This window comes from Bombina bombina, chromosome 3 (genome assembly GCF_027579735.1).
Source record: "Bombina bombina isolate aBomBom1 chromosome 3, aBomBom1.pri, whole genome shotgun sequence".
NCBI lineage: Eukaryota > Metazoa > Chordata > Amphibia > Anura > Bombinatoridae > Bombina > Bombina bombina.
In genome coordinates, this window is record NC_069501.1 from 680437856 (window position 1) to 680453009 (window position 15154).

Genomic DNA, 15154 nt, shown 5'->3' on the forward strand with positions numbered 1-15154 from the left:
TACATTAACATTATCACATATTTATAAAAAAAATTCTATGTGAAGAACATTGTAATGTAAAATATGTTTAACGCGCTTCAGGTTTTGCAACGTAGTATTGGATTAGCGTGCATGAAGCATGAGTTATCTTAAAATAAAATATTTTTTACAAATGCAATATATATTAATAATTATTATAGATACTGTAAATATATATATATATATATATATATATATATATATATATATATATATATATATATATAGAAAGCAAAAAATGCACTCTCAGGACTTTTCCACAAAAAAACAATTTAATGGAACGTTTTCGGGGTTCACAACCCCTTCATCAGCATGCAAAACAAACAAAATTCAACTCATTTATAGTGTTACATATCAATTACAACATATCAACCTAAGTGTCTCTCCAAAGGAAAAGTGCGCCAATGTTTCGAATTTGGAACGCATATTGCGTTCCACAGTGCTATCCGAAACCGGAAGTTGTATTACCTCACTTCCGGTTTACGGATTCAACAGACAAAACGTGAAATAAAAGATAAAGTAGTGTACTCTACAATTTCAAACGTATTAATGTGACATACTAATTTGAGGGACTTATTATAACAACAGTGTGCCATCTTCTAATAAGTGCCAAGAAAATTGTGATGGATATACATTGTCGAACGTTGCTACATCCGGTCGGCATAGAAACAGTAACCATGGTAATCATAAACAACTCTGATTGCCAAAAGGTGCCATAATTTGCAATGGTATGCCAGCTGAATGAAACAACAATATTCATAGTGCCATAAGTAACGTGTACTGAATTATATACAATCATATTGTATATATAAAAATTGAATAGTTAAAAAATAAAAATTAAAAAATACAAATTGGACCATATGACAGTACAATTGATTGGAATGGCAAGTTACAAACGTAATGTTGCAAATGTGAGTGCTGTGGGCTGTGCTATTTGGGCTGCTTTTTCGTTAGGGCACAGTTTTTATATGAGCTTTATATGTCCATGATCTTTATCTGTATTACCTCTTCTCATATATCCCTGCCTTGCAATTATACTGGAGGCTAGAATTCTGAAATAAGGTTACCCCCCTCACTTAATTGTTGGCACATTTTGGCCGTCGTAAGCCATTACCCCCTAATGGTCAAAATTTAATCTAATTGAAAACTGTGCCCTAACGAAAAAGCAGCCCAAATAGCACAGCCCTATAATACTGTTATATATATCTACTGCTTTAATCTGATCTTCATTTGCTTGCGAATTTAGTGTAGCATTATATATGTTTAACGCCACTTTGCTGTAATATACTGGAGATACATTATGAGTCACAGCACTCACATTTGCAACATTACGTTTGTAACTTGCCATTCCAATCAATTGTACTGTCATATGGTCCAATTTTTATTTTTTAATTTTTATTTTTTAACTATTCAATTTTTATATATACAATATGATTGTATATAATTCAGTACACGTTACTTATGGCACTATGAATATTGTTGTTTCATTCAGCTGGCATACCATTGCAAATTATGGCACCTTTTGGCAATCAGAGTTGTTTATGATTACCATGGTTACTGTTTCTATGCCGACCGGATGTAGCAACGTTCGACAATGTATATCCATCACAATTTTCTTGGCACTTATTAGAAGATGGCACACTGTTGTTATAATAAGTCCCTCAAATTAGTATGTCACATTAATACGTTTGAAATTGTAGAGTACACTACTTTATCTTTTATTTCACGTTTTGTCTGTTGAATCCGTAAACCGGAAGTGAGGTAATGCAACTTCCGGTTTCGGATAGCACTGTGGAACGCAATATGCGTTCCAAATTCGAAACATTGGCACACTTTTCCTTTGGAGAGACACTTAGGTTGATATGTTGTAATTGATATGTAACACTATAAATGAGTTGAATTTTGTTTGTTTTGCATGCTGATGAAGGGGTTGTGAACCCCGAAAACGTTCCATTAAATTGTTTTTTTGTGGAAAAGTCCTGAGAGTGCATTTTTTTGCTTTCTATTTCATGGTATATCATTGCACCCAGGCGAGTTGGCTACTGGTGGGCTGAACTGGAAATTGCTTACTATATATATATATATATATATTATTCACTTTCTTGAACAATGGTATCTTAAAAATACAGATCAGTCTTATTTAAAATAAGGATCTGATAAGCATTGTCATTTTATTCACTGCAACGGTTTTAAAGGTGTTATTTTTTTGTTTGTTTGTTTGTTTGTTTTTTAGGTCACTTTGCTCTATGTGAGTCTGACATATAAAACCATGAAATGCTAAATTTAAAGGGACAGTAAACACCATTTTTCATATAACTGCATGTAATAGACACTACTATAAGGAAGAATATGCACAGATACTAATTGAAAAATCCAGTATGAACACTTTTAAAAACTTAAAAGCTCACAATTTAGCACTGTTGATGAATTTAGGCTGGGACACTGACTGATGGTTTCTGGGAAAGCAAGAAGACCAGACACTGCCTCCTCCCCCCTCCCCTGCATATGAAAAGTCCAATTACACAACCAGAAAATTTTGGGGCTTGGTGAGGAGTCCGAAATTCCTCACAATATTATTTAAAAAGAAGCTAGATAAATGGATGATCTACAAAACATTTATGCAAGGAAAAATCTAGCGTACAATGTCCCTTTAAATAAAGGGGTTATGTTATATGTTGTGCTCTCTGGATAAGAATTCTTTGGGCTCCATTTATCAAAGGCCGTTTGTGGTCTTGAACCTTAAATGCCCAGCTTCATGGTGAATGTGCAGCAGAACGCAGACATTAGTTAACATTGCACAATCCGCTGATTGTGCAATGCTGCCCCCGGCTTGCACATGGCCAATCGCTCACAAGAGAAGGCTGTCAATCATCTTGATCCAAGATCAATGCTACTTAACCAGTGTTTATGGCTTGCTCTGAATGAAAGGCTGGGGCTCTGAAGAAGCTATCGCTTCTTGATAAATAGAGCTCTGTGTGTGTGTGTGTGTATCTATCTAAATACATACAAAACTTATAACAGATTTGGTGCTTTTGTTCAATAATGTTCTCAAAACTATTTCCATGTGTGAGTGATGCAACAGAACTGAATGCAATGACGTCTGATTCACTGCAAGGATTCAAATGGTGGGATAAGTTATTGTTTGTCTTGTCACTTTATTTTTTGTGGGTCTGCCGACGGGTAAAACCTTAAACACTACTTTTAAATAAAAGGAATAAGTCATATGAAGTGTTCTCTGGATAAGAATGGCTTGTGTGTTTGTGCGTGTGTGTATGTGTATATATATATATATATATATATATATAAAATATATATATAAAATATACAGTCCTCACTTGCTAGGTTTCAGACAAACTTCCGTATTTCTTTATTCTGGTGATGTTTCTGGAATAATCTCCCCTTACCATGTATGCAAATACACCTCTAACACATGTGCAATATAATAGAATCATTCTAAATACTTTCAAAGATGTCCAAAACAAGGTAATTTCAGACTTTATCAAGTGTTGTGTGGAGCTGAATTGGAAAAATCAAAAACTGGTTTTAAAAAGGTGGATAGACAAATAAACAATGGCACTATGAAAGGCAATCCCCCAATTACAAAAATATAGAATGAAAGGTTATTATCAACAATTTAATACCAATAATAATCTATATTGGGGTTGGTGCTTTGCATTAATTTAAACACAACTAGAATGTGGAAAAAAGAGAGAGAATTCCATAAAAGATTCAAATGTAGCACTCTGTTAACTATGTTAAAGTTATCCTTATGTATGGGGATGCATGGGGATGCTTGAATACTTCCAATAACCCAGTATTGCATCCTATACAGCTTATATATATATATATATATATATATATATATATATATATATATATATATCCACTGTGGTAGTAATGCTGTGGTATCTATTACATATCAGTCTGATTGTTGTTTACATCAGATCCGCTTGTACAGCTGCAGAGCTGCTGGTAATAGCTATATTCAAGGCTGTATAGGCAGTAAGCACATAAGTGATTCATATGTAAAAACGTCAATTAGTAATGTGGTGTAAATAGATAAGCTTATGTTGCTACATAGCTGCTGATAGTAGCCATATTCAAAGCTGTTTTAAACAGTTACATACAAGCGGTTAATAAATATATAGATCTGCTTTTAATATGTGGTACAAAAGTCAGCTTGTATCTCTAGAACACTGCTAGTAGCAACTGTGTTTAGAGCTGTTAAAGGTTGTTTAGCACATAAGCGGTTAATAGGTATGTAAATCAGCTTGTATTGCGTAGTATATAACTCAGCTTGTAAAAAATGTACTAATGGAAGCTGTAATCAGAGCTGTTATAGGTAGTTAGTACCCAAATAAATAGTTAATATCTGGGTCACTATGCGAAAATACATGTTAGAGAGACCTGTAATCAATTGATAATGCTACAACAAAGCTCCTAGTAGCAGCTCTAGTATAACTGTTGTAGGTAGTGAGCAAACAAGAACTTGGTTGGTAAATATCAGCTTGTATTCTATTGTACATACATTAACTTGTATTGCTAAAAAGCCGATAGAAGTAGTTATGTTCACAATGGTTATGGGCAGTCAGCATAGAAGTGATACAATAGTGTATCAGTTACAATGTACTTCTGTGAGCTATGAAAACATCAGAGCAGTTTAAACTATTAAGAGCCATTATAGGCAGTTACTGCAAATGTGGTTGATTAGCGCATACATCACACTAAATTATTATTGATTATGAATGCTATTTCCTCTTAACTAAAAAGGAGCCCCCATCAGCTCCCACCACCCTGACACGTTTTGCCCCTCCGGGCTTTATTGAAGAAAATCAATTACAAGTGTTTGTGTGATGTCATTATTTATACACGCCCATTGTCAGCCTTGGGATTGGTCCTTCACTAATTGCCTTGTGAATAAAGTTATGTTCACAACTCAGTGTATTTAAGCTTGAGAAAGGGGCAAGTAGCCTTGAAACATTGCTCTAATAAAGGTGTTTCATTTCATCAGTGTGCTACCTTCTTTTCTTATTTACATTATATCACCTCTGGACCTTGGAGGAGGGTCCTTGAAGGTTCTAGCACCTACTCTCTGCATTTAAGCAGTCTTTCTTCATACTGGGGATGTCCCTGGATCCAAATAGTGACTTTTTATAAGTCACTCACATGTAACAAAATACTGAAATATTCTGATATCGTCATGAGTCACTCACATGTCACATACTGATATATTCTGTATACTGTTTACTGTTTACTAATCCAAAGGATTAAATGTATTAAACATAGACTTTGTCTCTTTGGAATGAAACAGAAACACAATGTTGCAATACAATAGTTTCCACCCAAAACGCCTTATAGAATCTTTATCCAAAAGTCAACTTATCAGGGTAAAAAGAATAGTAAACAATGAAGAATTGTGTAAAACAAGAATGCATGAAATGGCCCAGAAATTTGAAAAAAGAGGTTATCCACAAAGGTTACTCAAAGAAAAAATCAAGGAGGTACAAAATCCTATAATTAGGATGAGGGCAAGAATAGACTAGTATTTGTGTCCCAACACAATCCATACAGTAATATAATCAGTAAAGCCATCAGAAAAATGGTTCTTTAAATATTGCACAATTTAAAGAACCCCCATTAATGGCCTTTAGAAGGGTTAACAACATTAGAGATCATTTAGTAAGATCTGATATAGGACCTAACAGAGAGGTTAAAAATCTTTTATTGGAGCCAAAAACAATGGTAATTATCTGTGTTTAAATTGTGCAAGTTGTAACTCCATCATAAAAGGAAAACATTTTTTTCATCCCCATAGTGGGAATAAATATGATATTAAGGGATACCATATATGTAATAGCAACTTTGTAATATATTTAATTAAATGCCCATGCTCCTTAGAATACTTAGGTGAAACCACACAATTGATAAGAGAGAGACTAAGTCAACACTGTTCTAATATAAGAAGGAAAAATATTGAGGCTCCCCTGTCCAAACATTTCTTGGAAAAGGGACACGCCATCAATCAATTGAGATAATAAAATAAAATAATAGAACAGGTTAAAATACAAAGGAATGGTATGAACAGGGAAAAATGATTGAAACAACGAGAGATTTGGTGGATACACCATTTTGACACACTAATGCCAAAAGGCATAAACAGAGATTGTTTGCAACAATATAGATCTCTATATAAATCTGTCATTTTGAATCCTTATGTTTTTAACTTGTGATGATACTATATAACATGTTATTTAACAAAGTAGTTACTGACAATGACCGCTAGATGGCAGCCCTATTACCCTGTGAGGTGAGTTTGGCGTTAATGTACATGTATTTAAACAGTAAGAAATGTTTGTATCATTAGCATGACTAAGGGGTTAACACCCCAAAACGTTGCAGTTTTTTATTCCAATAAAAGTTTTTTTAAATACTAAGGTGCTGGTGACATTTTGCTTATGGATACTGCTGTTTGAGTATTGAAGTTATACTCAGTCACTCGTGCACTTACATACAACAGCTTTGCTAATAACCCAATTTGTAACGTTGCATACAATCATATAGCAGTGAGCAGACACAAGACAACTCATTTGAAAGAGCAGTAATTGTTGTTTTAAAAAAGGTGAAAGTGCACATTTGTTTTGGACAATCGAGTATGAAAATCCGTTAAATTCGGTATTTGAATGTTATTTCCAGTTTTCGATGGTTACTTTAGTTTTCAAATGTTCATAATTAGATTTAATATCCACATTCAAAATTTTGAATGCAATATTTGATTTAACAAATACTATTAAAATATATTGATTTAAATTTTTCTAATTCAAATATTGCATAAACACTAAAATTAGACATATATATATATATATATATATATATATATATATATATATATATATGTGTGTATGTGTGACTAAATAATAATTCAATAACAATATTTATTAATGTGTATTACTTGGTATATATTTCATATTCCAATGTTTTTCACATACAGGAAAATTGTATTTTTATTTAAATAACTATTTATATATACTGTGTATATATATATATATATATATATATATATATATATATATATATATCTATATATCTATATATATATATATATATATATATATATATATATATATATATATATATATATATATATATATATATCTGTATAAACCTATATATTTTTTCCTACAGATATATAGGTATAGATCATTATTTTACATTAACTTTATCAGATATGTATAGAAACATATAATTAATAAAAAAAAAATTCTATGTGAAGAACACTGGAATGTAAATATGCATAACAAGATTCAGGTTTTGCTCAAAAGTTTACTCAAACAGATTACTTTTAGCGGTGTTTACACTCAAGTTGGAGCGCTAAATACTGCTCTCCTTGTAATCTAGCCCATACAGGGACAAGTAACACCTAATTTGAAAGGGCAGAATCCCCTTTTTCAAAAAAGTGGTCACTGTAGTTGGCCTGGGGGCTGAGATATGGGCATCCCAAGCCATCTGCCCCATCCCCCTAGCTTCTTGTCTCCTACTACCTGCTGAAGCAGGTAGTCTCTCTCAGCTGTCTCCTTTCTGTATCTGTATTGAGGGGATTGCCAGGATCTGGATCAGAAGGGGCACCCTCCTGGATGACAAACCTGTGTTCATCATCCGCACTTCAGGAGTGAAGTGCATGACAAGAAAGCCTCATCATGCGCATATAAGTGGTAAGGACAAACAGCATAGTTATTTTGGGGTTCAGAGATTATATTATAGGCTGAAGAGCCTGTTCATTGCTCCCCTTTAATAGAGTGTAGTGATATTATTAGCTGACGTGTAGGGATATAGGTGTAACTCTTTTTTACTGGACTTGAACAGAGACACTATTGGTATTATGTTGCATTCAAAAACTTTTATGGGCACTTGGTAATAATTCCAGGGTTAATTGAGTCTGTGAAATTCAATAAATGAACAATGGCTCTGTAAATGTGACACTCATTATCAAGAATTTGGACTGTAATAAGAAAAACAGAAATGGCACATGTTGAGTATAAGGACATTTTTCACCAAAACAATAATGAATAAAGTTCTACTGTATGGCATGAACATCAAAAATGACTCATCATCAGCCATTTAAATGGCAATAATTTTCAAAAGATAGATGATGATAAGCCTCGATACTTGGAAAACAAAATTATAAAATAATGCACACATCTTTTTATTTACACTGAAAATGAAGCTGCAGCCTTTACACACATTTGCTTACAGCAAGTCATGTCTGCTTGTAAGCTGCCTGTATGGAAGAGATGTTCAGGAGAAAATTAATACTATAAGACAGTTTCAAAAATAAAAAACATCAATTTCTTTTTTAAAGCTGTATAAAAAGCTACAATTTTCTGGGGATATATCTGGTACCATATGATTGTCTGCACACATATACATAAGTATATGGCTGTACTTCAATAATACAAAGAAATAAATAAAGCATATATGAAAGTGAATGCAACAGGTAAAATCTATATAGAAAATGGAAAATATTTCACACCTCATTTCTTTAGAAAGATACAACATGAAAATGCACTTCAACCCCTTCCAATTTCTTTGTTCCCTCCTGCTCCACTGTGCTTCTAGATATCTAGTTCATCCCTATGGTTTGTTCTAACTTTGTATATCTGGGTCACAGCACATGCCCAGCCTGTTTAAAAATCAATAGCAGCAAGGCTATTTGGGAATCTTGTAGCATTTAAGTGAATACATATAACTTATACCAGAGACTTTTGCATATATCTTGCAGTGAATTAAATTGTAGAAGTCTCTCGCATTGATTGAAAATATTATTTTCACTTTATTTTCTCTGGATGTAAACCATGAAAAATATACATTTGTTTACACATTGCAATGCTGACCTGAAAGAGTAAACTGCACGGGCATCAAATTTGCAGTTGCTCTGTTCCTTTTTATTGTTAAAGCTCTACATTCCCCTTCTGTTAATTTTACAGTTGCAAAACAAGAACTCCCTGCACTTCCGGTCCAACGACTGACTCAGAAAAGTAGATAAAAGATTTCTTTATTGAACAGATGTTTAAAACAAAAGTTTAATGCCATACAAGCAAGAGGCCATCCAGTGACAGTCCCTGGCAAAGGGTTCTGCATTCCCTACATGTTTCGGGCTTGCTCCATGCCCTTGTTCACTGGCATAAGTGAGCACAACTACCACTGATTATAACAGCGGAAACACATTTCTTAAACAGATATATACATACTTAGTTTTGAGTTGTCAGATCCCACATATGTTATTTGTCTAAATAGTGAAGCATACAATGAGGAAACATATCAATAAGTGGATGAAAGAAAGAAAAACAAACAAAAAAAAAACAAAGAGGAATGTAATAAAATAGTAAATATGAATATAATACAAATAAAAACACATAAAGTGATCACATACAAAAAGTGATCAAAATAAATGAGATAAAAATCTGAACAAAGGATATAAACGTGAGTCTTTCTATTTCCAATGAACTCCAAATGGTGTGGCACATGAATCAGAAAGTCCACCTTTCAATTCTGGGTTCCCAGCAGATCTTTAAGGAAAATCTGATATAGTATAATGCCTCAATGGCTCAGATGAATATAGTGCAAAAGAAGGATATATACTAACACTTTTCAGAGCTACTTTAAGCTCATGTACATGGTGGTCCTGATTAACAACGCTGTTAGGATCAGTGATACAGATAACTGGTAATCCGATATTCATCTATATATAAGAGCTTGTAGAAGAGAAATACAATAGTGTGATATCGTAAACACACAGCTCAGATAATCTTACTAAAGGTGTATACTTACACTTTAGGGAGCTGATACACAGCTCTGGCTGAATTGCAGTCTCGGTATAAGCCACTGAGTCAGCTATACAATGATATAGGAACACTTAGTAAAATGGTAAAATGTAATAAAAACAAACATACAAATTATAAAAAATATATATGTCAGTGTACAGCCACTCAGGGGTAAAGTATAAATATACTGATCTGTTCAAGGTATCTAGTCCTTAGAAGCAGGATGGCTCCAGATTGAAACTCTTGGCAAACAATGTAGCTAGAGTCAGGACTGATACGATGTAGCTCCCTCTCACTGTGACGTTACTGACAAACAAACCCAACATACTTTTCGCCATGCCCACGTGGCTTTTTCAAGGGTGATATCCAAGTGTTCCTGTTCGGTCCATTTTATACCATATGGATACACAGTTTAATATTTACAAGGTGGTATTTCATCAAAAGGATTGCATATCTGATATAACATATTTCAAGGAAAACATGACTATCATTATTAAGCTTAACTTTGAAGGGTAATTCATACTAAATACGGGGGAAGTTATATTATTAAAGCCAGAAGAATTGTAGTGTAAAACATAATTATATAAACATATTGCAACTTCCTTATAACACACATGAGAATCAGACAATTGAAGGTGGTATTGCATAAAATGTATCATCTTTATGAAAAGGTATACATAGCAACATTAAGGCTATATATGTCATCTTCAACTCAAATTTTAAATTTATAAGAGCAATTCTATCAACTTTATAATGGGAAAAGATGAGTGTATACCAGCTTTAAAACCGAAGTGGTCTAAATCGTATATATTATAAGAAATGTACCAACTCGAAGTCTGAATTTAGGCTGGATGGTATCAGACTATTGAGTTCAAATATCCATTTTATTTCTAGCTTTGACCATCAACATTACAACCTCTCCAATTCAGTGTGATTTTTCTAATTCCCATAAATCTTAGGCTACTGGGATCCTGGTTATGATATTTTTTTAAATGTAGTGATACAGGATGTTTAGTGTTACCAATTTTGATATTATATGCATGTTCATCAATCTAGTTGTTTTACCTATATATAACAAATTACAGTTGCATATCAACAGATAAATTACATTTTTACTATTACATGTTATTAATTTGTGAATTTCATAAAGTTTTTTTTCATTTTGAGAATACAATTAATTTAACCCATTTGTGGTGCTTCTAAGATGTTTATAACCATAATCCCTACAATACCTGAAGCCTTTACTTTCATTCAGTCAGTTAATGGATTTCTGGTCTCTAATAAAGCTCTTAGTGAGAAGGTCCTTTAAATTGGGTGCTCTCTTAAAAATTAAATTAGGTCTGTCTCCTATTAGTGTCTGAACACTGATATCCCTTTTTAGGATTCCCCAATGTTTCTCAATAATTGCTCTGAGATCTTTACTCTGAATGCTGAAATTAAAAATAAAAGACAGATTTTTACTCTCTAAGGGGGCTTCTCTTTATATTGTAACATACTATTTATATCCAAAAGTGCAGTTTCTTCTATAGCGGTATCTAATTTATCTTTATTATAAAAAAAAATATTAAGATATTAGCTTGTTCTCTAAAAGTACTTTCATCTGTGCGATTTCTTCTCATTCTATAGAATTGTCCTTTGGGGACATTCTCAATCCATTGTCTAAGGTGGCAGCTATTTAGTCCGATATAATTATTTACATCTATTTTTTCGAAAATAAAAATTGTTTTTAGATTACGATTTTCTATATATATCTCCAAATCTAAGAAGTGTATCTTTTAGTGACTGCATTCTCAGGGAATTTTAATGTTCCAGTCATTATTCTGGAGATGGCTAAAGAATGCATCTAACTTAATCTTAGGACCTGTCCAAACAAGTATAATATCATCGATGTAATGGCGATAAGTCACCAGGCTTTGCCCCCATCTATGCCCCTAAAAAACCTATAGGTCTTCCCAGGCTGCCATGCCAATCTTTTGAAAAAAAGAATTTATGAACATGCATATAATATCAAAATTGGTAACACTAAACATCCTGTATCACTACATTTAAAAAAAATAGTATAACCAGGATCCAAGTAGACTAAGGTTTATGGGAATTAGAAAAATCACACCAAATTAGAGTGGTTGTAATGTTGATGGTATACTATCAAAGCTAGTAATTAAATGGATATTCAAACTCAATAGTCTGAAACCATCTGGCCTAAATTCAGACTTTGAGTTGGTACATTTCTTATATTATATACGATTTAGACCACTTCGGTTTTGAAGCTGGTATACACTCATCTTTTCCCATTATGGAGTTGATAGAATTGCTCTTATAAATCTAAAATTTGAGTTGAAGATGACATATATATTCTTAATGTTGTTATGTATACCTTTCTATATAGATGTTACATTTTATGCAATACCACCTTAAATTGTCTGATTCTCATGTGTGTTATAATGAAGTTGCAATATATTTATATTGTTACGTTTTATGCTACAATTCTTCTGGCTATAATAATATAACTTCCCCTGTATTTAGTTCCTTAAAATATGTTATATCAGATATGTAATCCCTTTGATGAAATACCACCTTGAAAATATTATCCATATGGTATAAAATGGACCGGACAGGAACACTTGGATATCACCCTTAAAAAAGCCATGTGGGCGTGGCAAAATGTACGTCGGGTTTGTTTGTCAGTAACGTCACAGTGAGAGGGAGCTACATCGTATCAGTCCTGACTCTTTCAATTCATTGTTTGCTGAGAGTTTCAATCTGGAGCCATCCTGCTTCTAAGGACTAGATACCTTGAATGGATTAGTATATTTATACTTTACCCCTGAGGGGCTGTACACTGACATATATATTTTTTATAATATCTGTTTCATGTGACACACCATTTGGAGTTCATTGGAAATAGAAAGACTCACGTTTATATCCTTTTTGAGTTAATATGAATATGACATGTGGAGAGGCACAGTCATGGGCCCCCAATGTTGCCCCCTTCTACTCCAATCTCTTCATTATATAGATGATATTTTTGGCGTATGGGGTGGCACATTAGAGTCCTTATTGCTATTTGCCAAGATCATTAACTCTGAAATGTCTGGCTTAAGATTTACCCTTACTTATTCCACCCAGGAAATTAATTGTTTAGACACAAACGTGTATATTCATAATAATTCTCTAGTTATTAACTTGTTTGTGAAACCCACAGAAAGAAATAGTCTATTGAGATTAGATAGTTTTCACCCATATAATGTATTTAGATCCATAATTAAAAGTCAATTTCTGCTTACACAGAGAATAGAACAGGATAAAAGCAAATTACTGTTAAGATTAAAGACTATGGGTAAAAATTTCATTGACATGTTTCCCTAACCATATGATTGAGCAGACTATTAGTGAGCTGGCACAGAGTAATGAAACAACATGTACAATTTTGAAAAAGGATACAAAATTGAAATGACTTGTCTTTTCAACAGAATATAGTGAAAATAGTAATGCCATCTATAGGATCATTAATAAACATTGGTATGTATTATCTAAATACAATCCTGACCTTGAAATGTTTAAATTGCCACCTATGCCATCTTATCGCAGGATAAGAAATCTCAGAGAGAATCTGGTAAGAGCAGATGTAGGCACAAGTAAAAAAAAACCAACTATTAATTATCTAACAACACCCAATAAAGGATGGTATCCATGTATCCACAGTGCTCAATGCAATTCAATAATCAAGGGCAAAGATCTGGCACAGAATGATAAAAGAAAACAATTAGAAATCAATGGCCTGTATACATGTCGAACAGAATATGCTATTTATCTACTTAAATGCCCATGTGGGCTTTGCTACATAGGTGAGATGACCAGAGCTGTTAGAGACAGGTTTAGTGAGCATAAGACATCTATTAGAACTAAGGATATGACTATACCAGTATCTTCAAATTTTGTCCAAAAAGTACACTCTGTTCGCCAACTTTGCTTTCAGGTTATTGATCATATACCACATCTTGGGAGGGGATAGAGAGCTTATATTAAAACAAAAAGAAGTATGGTGGATTCAATTCCTCAATACTTTGTATCCCAATGGTCTGAATATAGATTATGAATTGCATTTGTTTTTATTAGTTGTATTAACTTCTGTAACCACTAGATGTCACTGTTCACTTTAAGAATGTTTGTATTAAGCACTTTAAGGGTTAAAACATCTAAGTGGTAAACCTGTGACCTTATTGGATAGAACAAGTGATTTAAACTGTGATTGTTCACCTGTATTACTGTCATATATGTGTACTGTTCCTTTAACTATAACTCCCCACCCACTCTCCATATTATATTTAAGGCTGCCTCTAAGGGAACTAGTGCTTGATTAATCCCAAGCAGTAACCTGTGTTTCTCTTAGTCTCTTATGCAGCCTACCGTTAAAGCTTCTTCTCTACTTCAGATATCCAGCCGTAAGACATTCCTCTCTGTGGTCATCTATACTGTGAACCAACCTCTCTACTACGTCACCTCTGACTCATCTGTGAAGAGCTGACCGCAATCTCATTCCGGTTCCCGACATTGAGAGAGTGTGCCGCAACTTGCCAAGAACATTACCACCGTCAGCGCTTGCTTCTGGATACTAAAAGCAGAGCCCATTTCTATCGGCCTCACCTCTTCTTCCTCGGATAAATCGTATCAAACTGACATAAGACCACAAGTATATTGTTCACTCTCTATTTGCATACTAAACTGATGTGCTGATTCCGATTACTCTCTAATGTCATCTGTGCTGTGAATGCCTGCACATATCCTCTGCCAACCAGATATTGGAACTGTTGTATGATGATAGATACTCACTGACATATATCTGTGACGACAAATACTAATCCAGGTTTCTAACTAACTGCTTAACTTTTCAGCTGTGCTTTCAATTCCACAAATGTCTCCTTCTAGGGGTTCTGTCTGCAGCTTATATATATAGTGCCTAACCTGTTTGCTTCTTAGGTATGCAGCTTGCAGTTTATAACATTAATCTTGTAATGTTAATCCTCTCTCTAGTATTGCACCAATTTAAACCAGAACTCTCTCTCAGGAATTAACAAGATTATGTACACCTGAAATCCTTTATTCTATAAACTGCTATCAAATAGTTAATTCTTTCCAGATCTCTCTATGTCTGAGCAGTTTCTATAAATAGCAACAAAGCAAACTTTAATATCAATTGATACTCAGGTTACTATTTAACTAAGAACCTAGATTACTAGTTTTGCATTATGATGCGGTAAAGCCATTGAGCGTGGAAAAATGTTTCACAAAACTCATAACTAAAATGTTACAATGTACAC